The sequence below is a fragment of the Spermophilus citellus genome (assembly GCF_964194105.1).
Source record: "Spermophilus citellus genome assembly, chromosome: 1".
In the NCBI taxonomy this organism is placed as follows: domain Eukaryota; kingdom Metazoa; phylum Chordata; class Mammalia; order Rodentia; family Sciuridae; genus Spermophilus; species Spermophilus citellus.
Genome location: NC_138182.1, coordinates 117,330,276 through 117,354,045, shown reverse-complemented (window position 1 = coordinate 117,354,045; position 23,770 = coordinate 117,330,276). Strand labels below are relative to the sequence as shown.

General features: G+C 38.9%; 3 pseudogenes across 3 annotated transcripts in view; 2 read left to right on the top strand and 1 right to left on the bottom strand.

Annotated features, from left to right (window-relative positions):
• LOC308647923 (olfactory receptor 2T3-like) overlaps positions 1-23,770 on the bottom strand; it is a 668,743-nt pseudogene that overhangs the window by 303,738 nt on the left and 341,235 nt on the right. The gene's annotated exons all lie outside the window — the stretch shown is intronic.
• LOC308655765 (olfactory receptor 2L13-like) lies at positions 8,919-9,858 on the top strand (annotated as a pseudogene). The gene has a single exon. The product of its transcript is annotated as an olfactory receptor 2L13-like (transcript).
• Positions 19,646-20,584, top strand: LOC308655778 (olfactory receptor 2L13-like; annotated as a pseudogene). Its single transcript has one exon. The product of its transcript is annotated as an olfactory receptor 2L13-like (transcript).

The following is a 23,770-nucleotide window of genomic DNA, read 5'->3' as shown; positions in this document are numbered from 1 at the left end:
AAATGAGAAACAATGAAATTGATATTTTTTTAAAAAAATACAAAACTTTGATGAAACAAAGAGGTGGTTGCTTGAGAGGATAACTAACATTGATAAACTCTTAGCCAAACTAACCAAATGCAAAGGGAAGAAAACTCAATCATCAAAATCCAACATAAAAAAGAAATATTAAAAATGCAAAGGGAATTCAATGCAGGAAATATAGTCTTTCCAAGCCAAATAAAATCATTGTATAATTATATGTTGAAAGTGAAGGAAGAGAAGAGATGAAGAAGCAGCTGTAGCAGCAAAAAGAAATAAAATAGAAAATAAGGAATCTAAAAAAAAGAAATATCACTACAGACACTACTGATAACCAGAGAATTATCAGAAACTATTTTGAAAACTTATATTCTAATAAGCTAGAAAATCCTGAGTATATAAAAAAATTCATACATTCTTATGACATACTCAAATTGAGGCAGAAAATCTAAATATATAAATATAAAGCAGTGAGATTGAAGCAGAAATTCAAAGCCTTTTAACAAGAAAACTGTAGGACCAAATGGATTCTCACACTAGTTCTACCAGACCTTAAAGATGAAATAATACTAATGCCCCTGAAATTATTCCATGAATAGAAAGTGAGGGAACACTCCTAAATTCATTCTATGGAGATAGTATCACCCTGATATGAAAACTAGACAAAGACACATCAAGAAAAGAAGAGTTCAGAGCAATGTACTTGATATAAACAGATGCAAAAAAACCTTAATAAAATATCATGACATTACATGCTAACCACTTTAAGAAGACAGTACACCATGACCAAGTAATTTTTATCCCAGGGATATAAGTTTGATTCAACACACAATTCAATAAATATAATCTACCATATAACATGATCACCTCGATAATACACAAATAGCATTTAAAAAACCCAGTATTCACTCATGGTGAAAACATGAAAGAAAATTCCCTCAACAGTGAAAGGAATACAAGACACTTATCTCCACAGTGTAAGGTTAATGAATGACAGACCATATGTCAACATCACACTGAATGGAAACAAACAAACAAAAATTGAAAAATTCTCTCTAAAATTAGGAACATATCAAGAATGTCCACTCTCAAAACTCCTATTTAAAATAATTTTTGAAACTATTTCCAGATTGAGACAGTACAAGGAAACTCAGGGTATTGAAGTTGGAATAGAAAAATTAAAAATTAATATTTTCAATTTCTTAGGATATGATCATATATCTAGAAGACCCTTTAAAGTCCACCAGAAGACTTCTAACACTGGTAAATAAATTCAGCAAAGTTGCCAGACACAAGAATAAAATGTATAAACAATTGTCTTCCTATAGTTGGATAATGAATTTCCTAAGAAAGAAATCAGGAAAACTATCCCCATTCACAATAACATCAAAATTAAATATTTAAAAATGAGTCCAATCAAGAAACAGAAGTACCTGTGCAATGAAAACTGCAGAACACTAAAGAAAGAAATTCAAGAAGATATTGATGATAGAAAGACTGTCCTTCTTGGATAGGTAGAATTAATATGGTCAAACTGGCCATACTTCCAAGAGCATTATACAGATTGAATGGAACCCTCAACAAAATAACAATGGCATTTTTCATAGAACTAGAAAAAATAGCCTTAAATTTTCTGGATGAATAAAATCTGAGAGTAGGCAAAGCAATCCTGAGCAAAAACAGTGCAGTGGTGCAGGAAGTGCACAATACCAAATCTTAAATTATGCTACAGAGGTATACAGAAACAGCATGGTATTGGTCTCAAAACAGACATGAAGATCAATGGAATAGAATAGAAGACACAGAGACAATTCACATGAATATGGTCATCTGATATTTGATAAAGGTGCCAAAATCATGTTGGAGAAAAGACAGCCTCTTTAAGAAATAGGGCTGGGAAAATTGGATATGCATATATGAAAGAATGAAATTAGATCCTTATATCTCACTCTGTACAAAAATAAACTCAAAGTGAAATAAACAACAGAGTAGAAACTTTGCAACTGCTAAAAGAAAACATAAGCTCAACATTCCAAAATGTCACCACAGGTATTAACTTCCTTAAAAAAATGTGAAAGCTCAATAAATAAAAGTGAGAGTCAATCAGAGGGACAGCATCAAATTATAAAGTTCTGCATATGGAAAAATTATGAAGAAAGAGAGAAAATATTCATCAGCTGTTCTTGTGATTAACATCCAGAATATGTAGAGAACTCAAAATACTTACCACCAAAAAGCAAATAACTAAATGGATAAATGAGAAAAAGAACTAAACAGACACTTCTCAAGAGACATACTACACATGGTGAACAACTACATAAAAAATTCCACATCCATAAGAATCTAGGAAATCCAAATAAAAACAACTCTGAGAATTCATTTGATTTTAGTCAAAAAAGCAATTATCAAGATTATAACTAATAATAAATGCTGGAGAGAATGTGGGGATAAATACACTCATATATTGTTAATGGGATTGTAAAATTATGAAACCACTTTTAAAACAGTATGGAAGTACATTAAAAGACTGGGGTTGGATCCACCATGTGACTCAGCCATCCTACACCTCATTATTTTTTTTCAGCAGACAAAATCGGCATACTACAGTGATTCAGGGACATCAATGGTTACAGCATTGTAAGCATTCATGAAAGTCATATTGTGAAACTGGCTCAAGTGCCTGTCAACAGATGAACAGTTGAATAAAATGTGCTGTACACACCCAATGGAGTTTTACTTAGCCAAAAGAGGAATGAAGCTATGACATTTTCCAGCAAATGAATGGTACTGAAGTGAAAAAGACAGAAAGTCAAAGGTTCAGTGTTTCCCTTCATATGATGAGACACAGGCCACAGTCAAGTACTGCAGATAACATAAAATGTACACTTCCCTGGTGTACAAATATGTGCTTTGCTCAGGTACTAAGAGATCCTTGTGTCTATCCATTCCTACCCAAGCAACAGGTAATTTGCAATCATCTGCATGCATACTTCCACTTGGTTCCCAGAATATCTCTCCAATTAATCTCATCCCTCCACAGCCAGAGGTGGTGGTGTGTGACTCTAATCCCAGCAGTTTAAGAGGATGAGGCAACTGGATTACAAATTGAAAGCCAGCCTCTGCAATTTAGTAAGGTTTGAGCAATTTAGCAATAACTTCCCTCAAACAAAACACAGAAAAAGGGCTGCAAATGTTGCATAGCGTTTATGCACCCCGGGGTTCAATTTATGGTATTAAAAAATTTGATAAGACAAGAATGTGTTAAGGGATTTTTCCCAGTTTGATCACTTAGTCATTGGTGGAGCTGGCTGACAGACTCCACTCTGCTTCCAAATTCTCATTTTATCAAAAATCCTTGAAGTCAACTTCTCACTTTAGGAGAATTGTTGAGTTCACTAACATTTTCAAAAATCAATTTATATGTTATCTATTGTCATATCATAATTTAACACAGGCACCACAGCCAGTAATTGGCTTTAGAATCTGACTAGACTATAGAAGGTAATTGCTCTCACTACTATGGCTGATATCACCCAGCTCAACACTGCTTTTTGTTGATCCTCAGGTCCTAACTTACCAAATGGGAGGTTTTAGTAGACATGACCTAACACCCCTACAGCTCCTCATCCTATTCTGGAATGACTGAGCTCATCCTTCTTGAGATTAATTCTGGGCAGCAGGAGAGAGTGACAGCTCACTGGGTTGGCTGATTTATTCCAAACTTCAACCAAGTTCACCTTGAAGCTAGCAAAGTCAGGTGAAATGACCAAGTTTTCTCTCCCATGGGCTTGGACCCTGGGGATCCATTAGAGGAAGAAGGACATGTAAGGCTTGCAGGAGGAAGGTTCTGTGCATCAGAGGCAGCAGTTCATCCTTCTGTCCCACTCTCCAGAAGTAAGTGTGGCATGTTTGAGTCTGTTTTACTGGAACAAGGGAAGAGCAGAGGGAGATGACTGAGCAAAGCAATAAGGAAGCAGCTCCCAAGGTGAGGAGCTCTGAGAGTTCTGCATAAGAGAATACTAGAGGTGGGAGCCATGGGCACTGAGTGTGTTCTGAGAACTCCCTCCTGGTGCCTTTGGCTCCTCACATCAGGAGAGCTGGGTGATGTCCAGGCCAGCTGCTCAGTGTCAGGACCTAGTTGTTTAGCCTGGCAGTGTGTCAGCACAGCTTGGGGTTTAAATATTTCAAAGTATTCAATGGACTATTGGGTGGGAAGGTTGTAAATAAAAACAACTACTTCTCTCAAAACCCAGTCCCAGATTTCAGATGATGTAAGTCAAAACACTATCACTGTACTAAGTTGATTTGGGTTAGCTTTAACTAAGCAGATATTTTGGAGATGAGGTTTTCTTATCATAAGGAAACATTTATTTTGCACAAAGAATAGGCCATGCCATAACAAATTGTAAAACCCAGGAGTCAGTTTAAATGTAAAATCAATTGGTGTGAACCTGTTAAAATTCCAGAATGTGATGCTCTCTGGGAGTGTGATCTTCATTTCACTGGGTCTTCTCCACTTAAGGTCTGAATTTCTGAGTCTTCTCCATTGAAAGGAGAAGAAAAGAGAGTGAGACCTACTCTGTGCTAAACACAGTGCTCAGTTAATTGCATCATCCCAGATCTCAGGTGTGGTTGTTGGGAGTGAGTTAGCTGAGGCTCAGACAAATAATTGGCTTATTGGTCATCGGCTGATTGTCTGTAATTCTTTTTCAAGGACATTAAGTCTCATTGTATTAATTATTATTGCTTTCATATAACTTTTGCAAAATTAATTCAGCCACCTACACTTGCTGCAGAGATTTGTGTTGGGTTCTGTCAAGTGAAGATCATTTCTTTCAACTCTAAGTATTTGAGCAGTATGCCCAGTAAAATGACAAAGGGAGACCACCATCCTGACACCCTTCTAGTCACAGAATCAGTACTCCCCAGGTGTTAGTGTAACCAAGAGAGTGGGGTTTCAAGAAATTCTGGCACATGAAATAAGGTCCAATACCCAATAAAGAAAGTTGCTGGTCATCCATGGAAATAGACCTTCATGTCTAACTCCTGGATCCTGACACTTCAATTACAGATGAATGGGATCCTGAAGTAAATAATCTCATCCATTATCTGAAGTATGAAAGTTTTTAATTTAGTAAAAAATATCACTAATGTAGCAATCACCATAATCTTTTTTTTTAAAGAGAGAGAGAGAGAGAGAGAGAGAGAGAGAGAGAATTTTTAATATTTATTTTTTAGTTTTTGGCGGACACAACATCTTTGTTTGTATGTGGTGTTGAGGATGGAACCCAGGCCACACTCATGCCAGGCGAGCGCGCTACCGCTTGAGCCACATCCCCAGCCCACCATAATCTTTTTGATGGTACTCTGAACTGTTTTCTGATGAGAATCTAAGTGTAAACGTATATCTCCTTATTAAATAACTGGACCATGGAAGACATAAACTTACAGCCTGCTGTGTGATCAGGGCTTGGTACTGCCAGTGATGCTGGCACCTTTCTTCATCCGAAATGAAACCTGGACTAAACAAAGGAGTGGAGAAAGTACCACAGAAGGCCCTCGTGCCCTAATATTCAGGGCACATATTGTATACAATGATGTAAAATAATATAAACTTACATATCATTAGTTTGAACATCCATACTAATTTATTTCAGAAAGTCATATTTAGTTCAGTTAATCAGTAGATCTGCTGAGAGCCTACTATGCAATAGCCCCTGAGCCAGGGGGCAGAGACAGATGATTCAATGGGTCCCACCCTGTCCCTTAGCAGCACCCAGCTGTGCTGATGTGCCCAGGCCTCAAGGGTCCTTGGCATGTTTGGGTTCCTTTGATAAACCCAGGGTAGCACCAGCTGTCCTCATTGCCCACTGCCCAGTCTCTCCCATGGATTCCTCCTCTTAGGTTTCTGCTCAACCAGATCCTCCTGTGTGAGCTCCAGAAGGAGACCTGACCCCATGTCACACTCACTAGCCTCTCGTCTGGTCCAGAGCAGAGTCTGAGTCCTCATGCCTCCCTTCACAATTTTCCTGAAGTCTGAAACTTCCAGAGCCCTCTTGTCCCTGCTGCTGCCCTGATGACCCAGGCAGGCTCCCCCCAGGACTGGTCCTGCTCCTCAGTCTGTGCAGAGTGGTCCAGAGCCTGAGGGCCCCAGCAGCACCTCCTTGGAGGGGTGCTCAGTGCTGCTTCCCAGCTGTCTCTCTGTCCTTCCTTCCTGCTCTATGGTTCTTGCTGTCACTAATGTCCACACACCTCACACCATGTGTCTGAACTGCTGCTCTGTTGTCTGTGACACTCACTAAATATGAGCTCCAGACTGTGGAATCTTGTGTAGTTTGACCACTAGAGCCAGGAGCACTGCCATCAATCATTACATAATTCGAAGGACCATGTGTCACCTTGATGGAGATATTGTGTTCATCTTCTCTGTGAGGTCATGAAATTTTTTCCTAGTGTAGTTAGAAGCAGAGAAGCCCATAATCCTACCTCCCCAGTTGCCTTGTGATTCTGTGCTCCTTTTGGGTTCCTGACCATGCATTTTTAATTCTCAGTGTGTCTCAATTAGATAGGCATCAAAAAGCTCTTCCATTTTTGTGATAAACTCTCTTCCACATTTTTATTCATTTTTACCAGATTTATATGTTGTGACATTTGATTTAAAGTTACTAAATATAAATAATGACAACAAACTCTTAATAGCTTTTCTTTCCTTTGGAAAATTAATAATGCAAATTGATTTTACAATTAATAGCTGGGACATAATGTGGCATTAGTATTTCTGTAAGATGGAAAAACACAAATATATGAAGTCGATAATCTCATACCAAGTCTAGATAAATAAAGAAGTAAAAAACATATAGACTGTAAATATAAATCATAATTTCTCTATATTTGGGAGAATTAATTATAGAAAAACTAATATCCTGGACTGGGATGACTCAGGATAAAAGAGAGGTTATTAAGAGTGAAATTACAGATGTAAATTCCCAAGTAAAAGCATGGGCACAAAAATGAAGACAATATTATTTAGGAAGGGAATTTTGCTCATTTTATCTAACTTTGATTTTCACTCTAAGTGATTAACACCTTTTACTTTATTGATTAATTCTGAAGATGAGAATTCAAACACGTTAACTATAATTCCTAAGGAACCACTGCTCACATGCTTCCTACTTGCACAGCTCAGCATAAGATCCACCCTCCTGCCTGTACTGGGTAAGAACTAAACTACAGCACAGGGAGATAAAACCAACAGCCCAAGATTCTTGTGCTCTTACCTCGTCTCAAACATGTAATTAGGCATGTTCTCTAAAGGAGATCAAGACTAATACAAATTGAATTGAATAAATTGTTCTGTACAGAGTAAGACATTCTCTAATGGATGACTAAATGCTTAAAAATACAATGTAGGCACACAGGCTCATAGTCTGATATGCAGCATAACTTAATTTGAAAATGTTATCATTCACATCAATTAAGTCTATTGTATATATATGTCAAATGAGGACACTAATGCCTGAATTTATAAAATTTGGGCTATGGATACATTATAATAAATTATGTAATATAAAGAAAAAAGAATATAAAAAAGAATAATTAACAAAATTGGGGCATTTAAAGATTCCTATAGAAATAAGAATATCTGCAAGTGTGTTTCTCCTTTATCTATACCCATTCTACATGTGTATTACCATGATATTTTTAAATGCTGCTCTGAAAAACAGGGTGAGTTTTGTCAGTATATGGATGGAACTGGAGACTATCATGCTAAGTGAAATAAGGGCAATCCCCCAAAACCAAAAGTCGAATGTTGTCTCTGATACACGGGTGCTAACACACAACAAGGGGACAGGGGAAGGATAAAAGATCAGTGGTTACACAATGGTGAGTCAACAGAAGGGAGGGGAAGGGAGTGGGAAAGCCATGGAATGAATCTGACCTAAGGCTGCTATGTTCACATCAGAATACACCACAGTGAGACTCCATCTCATGTACAACCACAAGACTGGGATCCTGGATAGAAGAATATACACTCCATGTTTGTATAAATGAGTCAAATTAAACTCTGCATGTATAACTAAAAGAGGAAAAAAAAATCAGGGTGAAAACTACTTTGCACGTTATTTGATTTGTCACGTTTGTCATTTGTTATATGCTTATATGAAAAATAAAAACATTCATGACTTACTTTGTTTGTTTTAGAGTTTGTAGAGCATCAGCAATATAGAATGTCCTCAGGGAAGAGCCACTATCTAGAACACATTTAAATTAGGGTGAATCTTACAGGACACACAACAAGTTTACCTTCAAGAACTTTTGGATGCTGGCCCACTTTGAGGGCCAGCAGAGCAGCTTCTGTTTAGGAGGTGAGCAGCACAGCTCTGGGAGAAGACCCTGGCTTACTCAGCTGCAGCAGTGCCAGTGGGGAGGGGAGAGCAGGCACTAAAGGTGTGGAGGAGGCGAGGTCACTGAGGATGCAGACTCAAGCACACAGGGCACTTCTGTGCCCCACAGGCCATGTCTGTGGTGAACCTGATGCTGAGCTGGGGAGCTGGGAAAGCAGGATCCTGGCTTCCTCTGGGGCTGAGCCTGGTGCATAGTCCTAGGAATGCTCCTGCCAGGAGTCAGCAGGCAAGAAGTTTCCAGCTACCTCATTGGGTTTGACACAAGTGGTACTCGAGTTTATATCTTAAGACCTTACATTTGTCTATGACCTGCTGAGATGGTTACCAGAGAGAACTGGGCAGGAACATTGAGGTTCTGTTGGAGACATACAATTCTTTCTAAACAAACACTAACAAAGATGATTCTTTTTATTTTCCTCTTCTATTTTTTTTCAGGTTAGTTCTTAGTTTTTATTTTGTTTACATCTCAAAGAATTAAAGAAGTGTGTGTTCATGGAGAAATGGAACCAAACTTCAAAGGATTTTATTTTGTTGGGGCTATTACCCCCAAACCAAACTGGCCTACTTCTCTTGCTCCTTATCATATTTGCATTTGTTCTTGCCTTGGTGGGGAACTCCGGAATAACTGTCCTCATCTTCTTGGACCCCCGGCTCCACACCCCCATGTACTTTCTCCTCAGCCAGCTCTCCCTCATGGACCTGATGTACATCTCCACCACTGTCCCTAAGATGGCCATCAACTTCCTCTCTGGCCACAATAGCATCTCTTTCCTGGGCTGTGGTGTGCAAATGTTCTTCTTTATAACCATTGCATGTTCTGAAGGCTTAATCCTGGCCTCCATGGCCTATGACCGCTTTGTGGCCATCTGCCACCCCCTCCACTATCCTGTCCGCATGAGTAAAATCATGTGTTTGAAGATGATCATAGGAACCTGGATACTGGGGTCCATTCATTCTCTGGCATATACCACCTACGCCCTTCATCTTCCTTATTGCAGGTCTAGGGCCATCAATCATTTCTTATGTGAGATCCCATCCATGATGCCTCTGGTCTGTATGGACACCTCGATCTATGAGTACATGCTCTTTGTGAGTGCAGTCCTATTTCTCCTCCTTCCTTTCCTTGGCATCACGGCCTCTTATGGACGGGTCCTTTTTGCTGTCTTCCACATGCGCTCAAAAGAGGGAAGAAAAAAAGGCCTTCACCACGTGCTCCACACATTTAACTGTGGTGATATTTTACTACACACCTTTTGTCTACACTTATCTCCGGCCCAAGAGTGTCCGCTCACCCACAGAAGATAAGAACCTGGCTGTCTTCTACACCATCCTCACCCCCATGCTCAATCCCATTGTCTACAGCCTGAGGAACAAGGAGGTCCTAGGGGCCATGAGGAGAGTTCGGGGGATGCTCTCCTCCAGGAAAAAATGATCATGGCTGTCCATGCTTCTCTGGATTGCCTCTTTTGACACAGACTGTAACTCTCTCGAGCACTGCTGACCTGTAGATGTATAATATGATCCACACATATAACTAGATTTCTACTGAGATATTCATCAGTAAAATTAATTAGATGATATATTGATTATAATGTATAAATATAATAATTATTACATGTGGTAGAGATAAAATGTTATTGTTAATGCTACTCCTAACAAATTAATCTTATATTGTACTATGTAGTATACATTTCTTTTTTCATATACTAATATTAATAAAATATTTGTTCTCATGTTGACAATTATAATTTTTATATATTTGACATGAATTATTACTGTGCTTGAATACCTTATTTTCATTCTAAATTTGCACAGCCTTGTGGGAGTTTTAGAACCCATACCAACTTACACTTAACGTATTTCAAATATCCCAAGGTCAATTTTGCCAATGTCTGCGGACAATAGGACCTCTTGGTGACTTGCACTCTTCTTCTTTAGGAACTGATGTGTCTTATTGTTCTATGTTCCTTTATTTGGGATAAAGAATTCTACTCTGAACTCTTTTTTAAAAGCCACTTGTTTTCTTTTAATTTTAGTTTAAATGCTTGTAGAAATAATGAACTTCAAGTGGTCCCTAGGGTCCAACATTATTACATCTATAATTATTCTCATTGCACATAATGTGGAAAAAACATTCTTTCTTTGATACTATACTTTTCTTTCATTGTCTTTTTAAAATTTTTTGATGCATTACTGGCCTTGGTCCTTAACTTCAGTAGGAGATGCATCTTGGCTCTTATCACCAGTGGCTCCTCTGAGCAGCTCTTTGGGGTCTTCTTTCCTACCATCTGGGGAGTCAACACAGTTTGCCTCTCTCAGGTACATGGCTGTCCATCCCCAGCCTCACAGGCAGCCTCTGTCTGCAGGTATCACTGTGTCCCATCCTTTCTTATCTGTCTGCCTGTCAGTTCCATAAGCCATCAGCCACATGCCCAGCTTTTTCCTAAAGGTAACTTTCCATCCCAGGTCCTGTCTGATTTCCCCAAACCTGGGCTTATGAGCTGTCCTGAGGTCCCTTGACCTGACAGTCCTAGAGTGAGTCAGCACATCTAGCTGAGGTGTGACCAGGTGATAACTTCTATGAATTCTATCTCATGCATGTGCTTGGCATTGTTTTTGATGTACACATTCAGCCTGATTCTTCTGTGTGTCTGAAGATTTTGTGGGCCACCAGATATTTTCAATGTTTTTCTTTTCTTTTTCAGCAGGGATTTCTTTTTTATTCCCTTTTGTTTAAGAACCAGGGCTGAGACAATCAGATACAAATGTCAGATTGCACATAACTCAGAAATCCAATGGAAAGTAAAGAGAAGGATAGTAGTGACTGAGGAGGATGATCTTATCTTTAAATATTTAGGAGTAAATGAAAGAAAATTTTATAATCATTTAGATCCGAAGCAATGAGATTGAAGGGTTCAGTTTTAGGCCCAAATGCCTACCTGGCCTCCAACTTACAGGACACTTATATCCACACTGTGTCACCTCAAATGATGCAAGCACTCAGTATTAGAGACTGCAAAAGCATCTACTATATGAAGTAACTGCTCTTCTTCCAGACTTTAAAGAGAAGTAATAAAATGAGTTGTAGTGTTAGGTAAATCATATAACAAAAAATTAAATCATTACTATAGTACACATTATCACACTGCTGAACCACAATTGTGATGAGAAAGATAATCTTCCTTCAAAAGAAGATAGAAAAAAGGTACTCATTTGTTTTTTTTCCTAAATCAAATTCTCCTAAATTAATATATGATAAAAATATATATACATACACTGTGCATTAAAAAAACATCCAAAGAAACACCAGGTGCTATACAATCTTTCTGTCACAGTTGGAGATGAAAAAATGAATAACATGAAATAAAATATAAAGAAGATTAACAGCTGTTTTACAAATGACTGAAATGATGCACAAGCCATAGGAAATGGGGTACTGTGAGGTGAAGAGGAACTGGATAATTTTCCCCAAGAGACATCAGGGTCCAACAGTAAAGGCCCCTTTGAGTAGAATCTGATAATGTGGTAGAAGTTAGGGAAATGTTAACACTGCTAACTCCTTCTACATGACACCTGCTAATGCCAGGAACTTCTGGGTAAGAAGAGCCTCTGGGTACAGTTACATGACAGTGGGCATTAACATATTATTTTCCTGAGCCAGAGGACCTAGAAGGGTAAAGGATCTCAGAAAGTTATTTCTTATTGTCTTGGAGTTCTCCATATTTACAGGCAGTAAAGAGTTAGTGGCATGAAAACTTACTTTGTCTCTGATCTTTGTAGGAATGTCAGTGTAAAAATCAATTAAAAAATAGATGAATCTCTAACAAAGGATTTCCATCTGAGAATAAAATTAGTATTGCACTGCAGGATACTGATGCATGAACAGTATATGTTATGGTGTCTGGGGAACACAGGAAAGGTTTAGGGTTTGTTAAGAAGAGGAATCTTCAGGAGTTACTCAGGAAACTGGCAAACTCTGAAAAACGAGTCCAGCAGCAAACTGTAAAATTACTTTAAATATAATGTCAGCAATTGCATCAAAGGATGCTAAGAACAGAATTAGAGTCTCAAAGCAAAGGGCTTGGCCTTCTGAGGCAGTTCCCAGAATAGTCCTTCTGGCATCTCAGCTATACCTTAGTTGGACATTCCAGGAGTTTGTCTGTCTGTCTTTTTTGCAAACTCAGCTTCCACATTGGCAAGAGGGGCCTCATGGAGCCCATTACTGATATTATAGCACACATTCCCTCCAGTTTTCTTTCCACTAAACTAAGTTCAGAGAGATGCATAAGTTTCCTAAGGCCATGGTTTTTCAGAGAACAGTGGCCAGGCTCCTGGTTCCCTCCATTATTCACTTCCTGGAATGAGAACAGGGCTTGCACTCAGCACCTCTGCTGAATTCAGTATACTTCAGGTTCTTTCCAAGGACAGCAATCGAGATGAACAGCAGAATTTGTACCTTAGTGCATTCAAGCTGTGATAACACAACTTCCTAAGGTAGGAAGCATAGAAGCAATGTAAATCAATTCCTCATGGCCTTGGATGCTATGAAGCCCACTCTCATGAGGGCTGCAGATTCAGTTGCATGGTAAGGGCTGTGTCCTTGTTAAACATGGTGCCTTCTTGCTGCATCCTCACATGGTGGAGGGTGAACCAGCTCCCACCAAGCTATATTCCAAAAGTACTGATTCCATTTATGACACCTGAGCTTTACGACTGAATAGTTACCTTCCACACGTTCTACCTCCTATAACATTACTTTGGGGTTAGGATTGTGGCATTTTTATTTGGGAGAGGACACAAACTTTCCCAGCATAGCACATTCTCTCCAGTACCCAGGTTTACATAATGTTTTTCCTTTCTTACCCTCTGATTCTACCCTTCTCAATGCAGTTTCAGAGCATGCTACCTATTCATCCACCCCCTTCTTCAAAATAGAAGAGCCAAGTTTATGTTTTATGGCTGTGCTATTGCCATGTTGAAATTTTAAATGATTTTATCTGGGCATGCATGAAAGCTGAGGGCCTAAGCTGGTGGCAGCATTGCTTACCGTTTAGTTCAGAAGCAGGGCTCACACACTTACTCTCAAGCAAACTGTTGACAGAGATATTAGTTTTTCCTTTTCATGAACACAAACACAGTTCTTGGAGAAGCTCATGGTTTCACTGCACCCTCTTGAGACACAGGGTTGGGACTGGGTTCAGATGATGGCAGTTAGGGCAGCAGGAGCATAAGATTTCAACGCTGACACTTCCTGATCTCAAGAGTTGCTAACTGCTAAATTTTCAGTGTGGTGTGGCATACAGGTAGATATTTAGGCCAGTGGAAAATAGTAGAGCCAAGAAATAAACCCTCCCATACGTGATCAAATTATCTTTGAAAAGGGATCCATGAACATCTACGTGGGAAGTAAAGTCTTTTCTATAAAAGTTGATGGGAAGATTGGTTATTATTTTGAAAATACTGAATCTTCATATTTACCTTATACCACATAGGAAAAAAAAAAAACAAGTCCAAATCGATTAAAGATCAACATGTGGAAGCTAAAAAGTGTTGAATAAAAGCATAAAGGCAAACTTAATTTGTTGTCCTTCACAGTGATTTGGTGGATATGACGCCAGAAGAACAAATAACACAAGGAAAAATAACAGAGTAGGTGATAATGCTGCACGCAGCACAGGGAGCGATTTCTAGCACCGAGTAAGAAATGAAATGCAGAACACATGGCACCCACACCTTAGACAGCGTAGACCAGAGAGTGACCAAAGAACCCAAACAGGCTTTGGTTTCACCCAAGAAGACACACAAATGGGTAATAAGCACATTAAAAATGCTCACCATCAGGGATTACTAGAGAAATGCCCATGAAACTCACAATCAGACACCCTTTCACACATTCAAGAAACAATGCAGAATAAATATTCTGAGAAGGGTGTGAGAAGTTGGAAACTTTGTATGGCCGTATGGCTATTTTAAGTGATATTGCCCTTGTGGAAAACAGCAGAGTGAATCTTAACATAGTAAGTCTACCACTAGTAAATGATTCAGTGATTCCAACTCTGTGGTGTACCAGAGAAACCAAGGCAGGCGGTGAAACTGCTGTGTGTAAGCTATGTCCACTTACAGGAGAAACAATGAACAGATTGTGGTGTCCACACACAGTGGAAGCCATTCAGGGTTAGAGAGAAGTGTGTGCGACAAGTACTGCAACAAGGACAAACGCCGATGGCTGTGTGGTCTGTGAAATAAGCCAGTTACAAAAGGACAGGTATTGAATGAATTCACTCCATGAAATACACAGTCATCACATTCATGGAGACAGGTAGAGGTTGTAACCAGGGGCTGGGACAAAGGAGAGAGGGGGAGGTACAGTTTATTAGGTGCAGTTCCACTTTGGGCTGATGAAAATCCTCTGGGCATGGCTGGTGCTGATGGATGTGCTCACCATGAATGCCCTTGAGACACCACAGAACTGAACACTCAAAGGTGGTAAGATGCACACTTTATCTTAGTATCTCACCTCCACCTTAAAGCCAAAACATTTAATAAGCTGAACATTTTCAAATCTTATTCCCCCAATGTATTTTAGTAAAATTAAGGCAGGATCCTGAGTCTGTATGCAGCAACTGATATTCCATGACAGTAGGCTGCTGATAATTTGCAAAGAAAACTTGAGGAGAGAAAATTATTTTTGTAAATGTTATTCTGAATTAATTTGAGGCCAGTGAATTACAAAGACACTATTCTGTATAACTTATGTAAAGAGCTTAAATTGTTTAGTTATTAGCAGGTAAAAAAGAGTATTTGAAATTAGTAACTCAACTGACACTATAAACCTCTTTAATTTGTGTTTTATATCTGTGTGCCAAGGACAAACTTGCCATGAGACAGTCAATATTGTCCTTATTTAGAGTTCTGGGAAAGGAGAAGCACAATTGATATTATTCTTGTGTGTAATGCTTATTTGAACAACTTCTTGCTCCCTGTACACCTGGCTTTATTGTCCCTTTCCTTGAACTTGACCAGATCATAGATATCTTCATGAAAAATAGTTCTGACTCCCTGAGAATTTGTGTTATTTCCAATAGAAAATTGTCCTTACTAGGAGAATATTTTGACAGAGAAGCACCTGAATAAGTTTATTACTCTGTAGATCAAGCTGAGGATGCACATATTCTACATAAGAATTAATATTCTTAAGTACTGCCTGCTTCAAAATGAAGAATGTGTTTCCACATTTTGAGACACAGTGCCTCATTTCATTGCCTAGACCACTAATCTTCTACTTTCAATTAGAGATAAAAATGGGATACTGAAAATGCCTGATTTTAGTGACTCATATATTGATAAAGTATAGATTTATCAAAGGCATCATCCTCATCATTGGGATGAATAAGTGAATCTCAGAGATTTAAACATGTACTCAAGAACACACAGGATCCTAAGATAGGCCCTGGGGATCAAGGGGGAGAGAGTTCTCAGAGTCCAGGTAATGCAGCTCCATTGAACACAGATGTTCTCCCTACAAACTCCTCTCTTGGATCAAAATGCTTCTCAAAGAAAGACCATTCCAAAGTGAGTGTTGTGTTATTAAATTTGGTCTGATTGACTGTATAGATGCAGCAAGAGTGATAATTTTCCATTAGAGCCTCCAAGGTTGGCTCGCAGGAATTTTTTTCTAAGAAGTCTGATTGTACTTTGAAGTCTCTAAATAGAATGAACTGATAGAGAAATATTTAACACATAAACAAGTAAATGCCTTCCTCTAAGATCCTCACCACTCTCTACCATGCTTTGCAGAAATTGAAATTGCTTTTTTCCTTCTCCACCTGAGATATCCTAAGAGTCCTGACCTTGCAGAGTGAACCAGGAATCAGGTCAGTTTTACCAGGAAGCTTTAGGTTATGGATTCTGTAGGTACAGAGGCAGTCCTTAAGAAAACTGGTTGCAGCTTCATCTGGCCACCAGCAAGAGGAATTATTGTGCATGACCCTCAGGTACCTAGAGTTGACAGCACTGTAAAGTGACTCTTCTGGAATCTTGAACAGATGAAACAAAGACTGCTCATTAGAATAAATGTTTTTTTTTCTACTTTGACATCTGTAACAGTAATTACCACCTATATAGGAATGTTTTTGGAGAATTTCTGTCTTCATTAATATTCTCAAAAATCAGTTTATTATCTTTCTGCATGTGTAAGAGAGTATTTTGTTGCAAAATAATTTAATTTACTCGAAATTTTTAGAAACTGACTAAACTGTAGAAGGTAATTGTTCTCTCTACTATTGCTGATATCACCCAGCTCAACACTGCTTCTTGTTGATCCTCAGGTTCTAACTTACAAAACAGGAGGTTTTAGTAGACATGACCTAACACCCCTATAGCTCCTCATCCTGTTCTGGAATGACTGAGCGCATCCCTCTTGAGACTAATTCTGGGCAGCAGGAGAGAGTGGCAGCTGAGTGGGTTGGCTGATGTATCCCACACTTCAACCAAGTTCACCTTGAAGCTAGCAAAGTCAGATGAAATGACCAAGTTTTCTCTCCCATGGGCTTGGACCCTGGGGATCCATTAGAGGAAGGACATTTAAGGCTTGAAGGAGGAAGGTTCTGTGCATCAGAGGCAGCAGTTCATCCTTCTGTCCCACTCTCCAGAAGTAAGTGTGGCATGTTTGAGTCTGTTTTACTGGAACAAGGGAAGAGCAGAGGGAGATGACTGAGCAAAGCAATAAGGAAGCAGCTCCCAAGGTGAGGAGCTCTGAGAGTTCTGCATAAGAGAATACTAGAGGTGGGAGCCATGGGCACTGAGTGTGTTCTGAGAACTCCCTCCTGGTGCCTTTGGCTCCTCACATCAGGAGAGCTGGGTGATGTCCAGGCCAGCTGCTCAGTGTCAGGACCTAGTTGTTTAGCCTGGCAGCGTGTGAGCACAGCTCGGGGTTTAAATATTTCAAAGTATTCAATGGACTATTGGGTGGGAAGGTTGTAAATAAAAACAACTACTTCTCTCAAAATCCAGTCCCAGATTTCAGATGATGTAAGTCAAAATACTATCACTGTACTAAGTTGATTTGGGTTAGCTTTAACTAAGCAGATATTTTGGAGACAAGGTTTTCTTATCATAAGGAAACATTTAGTTTGCACAATGAATAGGCCATTATTCAAATATAACAAATTGTAAAACCTAGGAGTCAGTTTAAATGTAAAATCAATTGGTGTGAACCTGTTAAAATTCCAGAATGTGATGCTCTCTGGGAGTGTGATCTTCATTTCACTGGGTCTTCTCCACTTAAGGTCTGAATTTCTGAGTCTTCTCCATTGAAAGGAGAAGAAAAGAGAGTGAGACCTACTCTGTGCTAAACACAGTGCTCAGTTAATTGCATCATCCCAGATCTCAGGTGTGGTTGTTGGGAGTGAGTTAGCTGAGGCTCAGACAAATAATTGGCTTATTGGTCATCGGCTGATTGTCTGTAATTCTTTTTCAAGGACATTAAGTCTCATTGTATTAATTATTATTGCTTTCATATAACTTTTGCAAAATTAATTCAGCCACCTACACTTGCTGCAGAGATTTGTGTTGGGTTCTGTCAAGTGAAGATCATTTCTTTCAACTCTAAGTATTTGAGCAGTATGCCCAGTAAAATGACAAAGGGAGACCACCATCCTGACACCCTTCTAGTCACAGAATCAGTACTCCCCAGGTGTTAGTGTAACCAAGAGAGTGGGGTTTCAAGAAATTCTGGCACATGAAATAAGGTCCAATACCCAATAAAGAAAGTTGCTGGTCATCCATGGAAATAGACCCTCATATGTAACTCCAGTTTACCAGATCCTAAAATTTAATTAGAGATGAATGGGGTACTGGAGTGAATAATCTCATCTCTTGTCTGACAGCATGAAAGTTTTCAACTTAAGAAAAAAGATAATTAATGTAGCGACCAAAATCTAACTTTTTATGATACTCTAGACTCTTCGTACATGCAAATGTAAATGTAAAAATAGGTCTCAATATAAATGATGGGACCATTTAAGATAAACTTAGAGCATAATGTGTGTTCAGGTCCTGGTATTAACAACAAAATTAAACCTGGAGGATAAAAAGAAGTGGAAAAATACCACAAAAATTTATCATGTCCTGCTTTTAAATGCACATATACTACAAACTTATGTAAAAAAATTGTCTTCTCACATTTCATTAGTTGAATTATCATACTAACTCACAGAAAAAGCCTCTGAGTGTTTCCATTATCAAAACCAGTGTTGTAAAACCACCACCACAGAAGTTATGTTTGCTGCTGTGAAAACTAGAATGAAAGTCTTATATATTATTTTTATGTCTTTTTTATGGTGATATTTGCTGGCACAAAGAAAAACCATGTGTTTTTAGAATTTTAGAAATTAGAAACCTCAATAGAGAGGAGACAAAACTCAGAGAATATAATATAATCATGGTGGATTGTATAGGATACACAGTACCTTCACAGGACAAGAACAATGCTTTGGATGGTGATCCACTTCTAGGACCAGCCGAGCAGCTTCTGTTTAGAAGGTGAACAGCACAGCCCTGGGAGAAGGCCCTGGCTTACTCAGCTGCAGCAGTGCCAGTGGGGAGGGGAGAGCAGGCACTAAAGGTGTGGAGGAGGCGAGGTCACTGAGGATGCAGACTCAAGCACACAGGGCACTTCTGCGCCCCCCAGGCCATGTCTGTGGTGAACCTGATGCTGAGTTGGGGAGCTGGGAAAGCAGGGTCCTTAGTGTATGTTTCTATTATCAAAATCAGTGTTGTAAATCCACCACCACAGAAGTTATGTTTGCTGCTGTGAAAACTAGAACAAAAGTCTTGTATATTATTTTAATGTCATTCCTCTGGGGCTGAGCCTGATGCATAGTCCTAGGAATGCTCCTGCTGGGAGTCAGCAGGCAGGAAGGCTCTTGCTACCTCACTGGGTTTCCCGTGCCTGGTACAGATTTTGTATTCCAAGACCATGTATGTGTCTAGGATGTGCTGAGATCGTTACCAGAGAGAACTGGGGCAGGAACATTCTATTCAGGTCTTAAAATCAATTCAAGAAAAAGGTACAGATTGAAAAGAAAAGCAACAAATAATTTTAAACAAACACTAATAAAGGCAATTCATTTTTATTCTATTTTACTGTTTCAATACATGTTTAATGTTCCATTTTTATTTTTTACTTACTTTCAAGGAATTCGAGGAACTAGGTTTTCATGGAGAAATGGAACCAAACTTCAAATGATTTCATTTTGTTGGGGCTGTTACCCCAAAACCAAACTGGCCTACTTCTCTTGCTCCTGATCATCTCTGTGTTTCTTCTCACCTGTTTGGAGAACTCAGGGATGACTGCCCTCATCTTCTTGGACCCCCGGCTCCACACCCCCATGTACTTTCTCCTCAGCCAGCTCTCCCTCATGGACCTGATTTAAATCTCCTCCACGGTCCCCAAAATGGTGTACAACTTCCTCTCTGGCCAGACAAGTATCTCCTTCTTGAGTTGTGGTGTGCAAAGCTTCCTCTTTGTGACACTGGCATGTTCTGAAGGCTTACTCCTCGCCTCGATGGCCTATGACCGCTTTGTGGCCATCTGTCACCCCCTCCATTATCACATATATATGAGCAAAAGAATGTGTGTGACAATGATCCTTGGGTCCTGGACACTAGGTTCCCTCAATGGTCTAGTATACACTGTGTATACACTTCATCTTCCATACTGCAGGTCCAGGACCATCAGTCACTTCTACTGTGACATCCCAGCCATGTTGCTTCTTGTCTGTACGGACACCTGGGTCTATGAGTACGTGATTTTTTTTAGTGCAGTCCTGGTCCTCCTCCTTCCTTTCCTTGGAATCACTTTTTCTTATGGATGAGTCATTTTTTCTGTCTTCCACATGCGCTCTAAAGAGGGAAGAAGACAGGCCTTCACCACATGCTCCACACATTTAACTGTGGTGACATTTTACTATGCTCCTTTTGTCTACACTTATCTCTAGCCCAAGAAGGTCCGCTCACCAGAAGAAGATAAGAACCTGGCTGTCTTCTACACCATCCTCACCCCCATGCTCAATCCCATCATCTACAGCCTGAGGAACAAGGAGGTGCTGGGGGCCATGAGGAGAGTGTGTGGGATGATCTCCCCCAGGAAGAAGTGAGCATGGCTGACACTCTCCCTGGTATCACTTTTCTCAATGCAGACTGAGGCACCCCCGTGCAGCACTCACCAATAGAATTATAATGTGACTCTACATATTTAATTAGATTTCTAGTGACATGTTTAAAATCAAATTAAATATTGATTATTACATGGATTTATCTACATTAATAATTAATATTTATTTACTTGAAAACAAAAATGTTAACATTAACAGGTTGATATTATATTATTTATATTATATATAATACTCAATGTAATGTTAGTTCACATAATATTTTAATGTAGTAATATACTGATACTTAATATTATCATTAGTATGTTTGACATTATACTCTTGCTTTCCTTATATCACTTGTTTTCATTCTACATTTTCCAACATTGTGTGACTTTTATGTTATATTCCATTAGAAGCTTGCACTGTGTACACTTCAAGTTTCCCACAACCACACGGGGCCAGAGTCTCCTGATATCCAGCACTTCTGGGTGCCTAGTAGTCCTCTCCTTCGTGATCACATGTGGGTTGTTATTCTCACTGTGATTCTTGGTCTTGGAACAAAGAATTATACTCTGAACACTTTAAAATAGATATTTCACTCAGTATGTTAGGGAGACCTTGTTTCAAGAAAAAAAGAAAGGCTGGGGATGTGGCCAGCCAGTAAGCACCCCTAGGTTTAAATCCAATTACCAATAAAAAATCAGAAAACTCAACAACAAAACCCCATTTCTACTCCTCTAACCTTTAGTTTTGACTTTTGTAGAGATATTGAAATCCAAATGGCTCCCAGTTCGTAGTGTTATTTTCATCTGTAATCTTTCTCCAGGCACACAATACATAGAGAAGCTCCTTCTACCACAGCTACCAAGGCCACAGTTTCCTCTTGCCTTTTTCACACTCCATGAAGGAATACTTGCCATGGTTCTTGCCTTCACCTTCCTTGGCCTTTGTCAGCAGGGGCTCATCTGAGCTGGATGTGGGGTCTGTGATTTCCTAATATCTAAATAGTTAGTTTATATCTAAGAGGGCACATTAATTTTAGCATCCAACATCTCAGGTACAGCCATGTGCATAGGGTCACTGTGACCCATCCTCTCTAATCTATCTGCCTGGTCAATTCCAGGAGCTATGCCCAGGACATGAGCAATATCCAGTTCCATGAACATGCCCAGCTCTTTCGTATCCCATGCCCTGCCCACAAACCCCAAACCTGTTCTTATAGGCTGTGTTGAGGTCCCTTGACCTGACAGTCCTGGAGTGAGTCAACACATGTAGCTGAGGTTTGACCAGGTGACATCTGCTATTAGTTCTGCCTCCTGCCTGGACACTGTTCTTGGTGTGTACACTTCCAGCCTGGTTCATCTGTGTGTCTGAAGATTTTATGAACCAGTGTATTTTAGGATGTTTATTTTTCTGTCTCAATGCAGATTAATTTCTTTCATTTCACTTAAGAACCCTGGGTGATACAATCAGATTGTAAATATCAGTTGAACTGTGGCTATGAAGTCTTTGGAGTGTAAGGGCAGTGACTATAGTGCTAAAGGAGGATTAAAATGATGTTTTAAATTTAGCTGCAAGGTAAGATCATTTTACAGTTGTTTAGAGTTCTATAAAATGAGTAAAAAAAAAAACTCAGTTTAAGGCCCAAATATCAATCTAACTTCAAACTTATGGGACACTTCCACATCTGTGTCCTCTAAAATGTCTTAAGTACTCAGTGTTCAGAGATGGATCTGACATCTACTCCTTAAAGGAAGTGCTTTTTTTCCCTCTAGATTTAAGGGTAAGAAAAAATACGTAAAGACTTTGAGGTAATACTTATAAGTTAATTGTTACTTCATCCCACATTAATCACACTGCTGACCCACAATTGTGATGAGAAAGATAGGAAGAAACTATTAATTTCTTTTTTGGCCACAAGTGTGTGGATCAAATCTCAAACACTCACCGACAGAGGCCCAAAGCCCAGCCAAGACCAAACCCCAACTAGTGTAACTTCTAACTGACGATTGCACCATCCTGCTACCAGAACACAGTTTAGCATCATTCTACATCATCCCACCCTACATGGGGAGACAGGAAGCTGAGAGCTACTACAACCAGCTTTACAAATTCCCAGCCACAAAGTCTGGCAACTGAGTGAGGAGAACAGAGACATTGGATTTTTAAAAGCCCAGCCCTGTTCTAAAATAGATCACATTCTAGGTCATCATGGAAGTGTTAGAAAATACAAAGAAAATGATATCATCCTGTGCACCTTATCATATCATAATGGAATGAAACTAGAAACGAACACAAAAAAAATAATAGAAATCATACAAACTTGGAGAGTGAGCAATTCCTATTTTCAATTAGGAATTGATAATAGAAGAAGAATAATCAAGAAATTCTAGGAAACAAGGAGAAAAAAACCCACTAATATCAAAATATTACAAAGCTATCCAAGCAGTTCTAAGAGACAAATTGATACCATTGAATGCCTACATTAAAATAGAGACTCCAAAGAAATAAGCCTGTATTCCATCTTGAGGCCTTAGAAAAGAATAACAAAATAATTCCAAAATAAGATTGAAGTCAAAATTAATTAGATTCAGAATAAAATACACAAGATCAATGTAATGATTTGGTACTTGATAAAGATTAATAAATTGATAAACCCTCAACTAAGCAAAAATAGAGAGACATAATGTAAAGAAGCAAAATTAAGCTTAATAAGGAGATTTCACAGCAGAGACTTCTTAATTCCAGAGAATCATTAGAAATTATTAATTGAAAATTTATACTCCAGGAAACTGGAAAATTTAAAAGACTTTTACAAATTTCTAGACATATAGGATATATCCCACATGAAACATGAGGATATAGAAAGCATAAACAGAACAATTTACAGTAATTGGATTGAAATAGCAATTAAAATCCAAAGTGAAAAGCCAAAGATGAAAGGGATCTTCAGCTGAGTTCTAGCAGACCTTTAAGAGGAACTGACATTATTCTTTCTCAAATTCTTCAAGAAATTAAAAGGAACGCTCTCCAACACTTTTCATGAAGCCAGTATTACTCTAATACTCAAAACAGACAAAGACACATCAAGGAAAGAAAATTACAGACCAATGTCCTGAGGGAGAGAGAAGAAACAGTTATTAATAAAATATGAGCAAACTACATTCAAACACACATTAGAACAGCAAC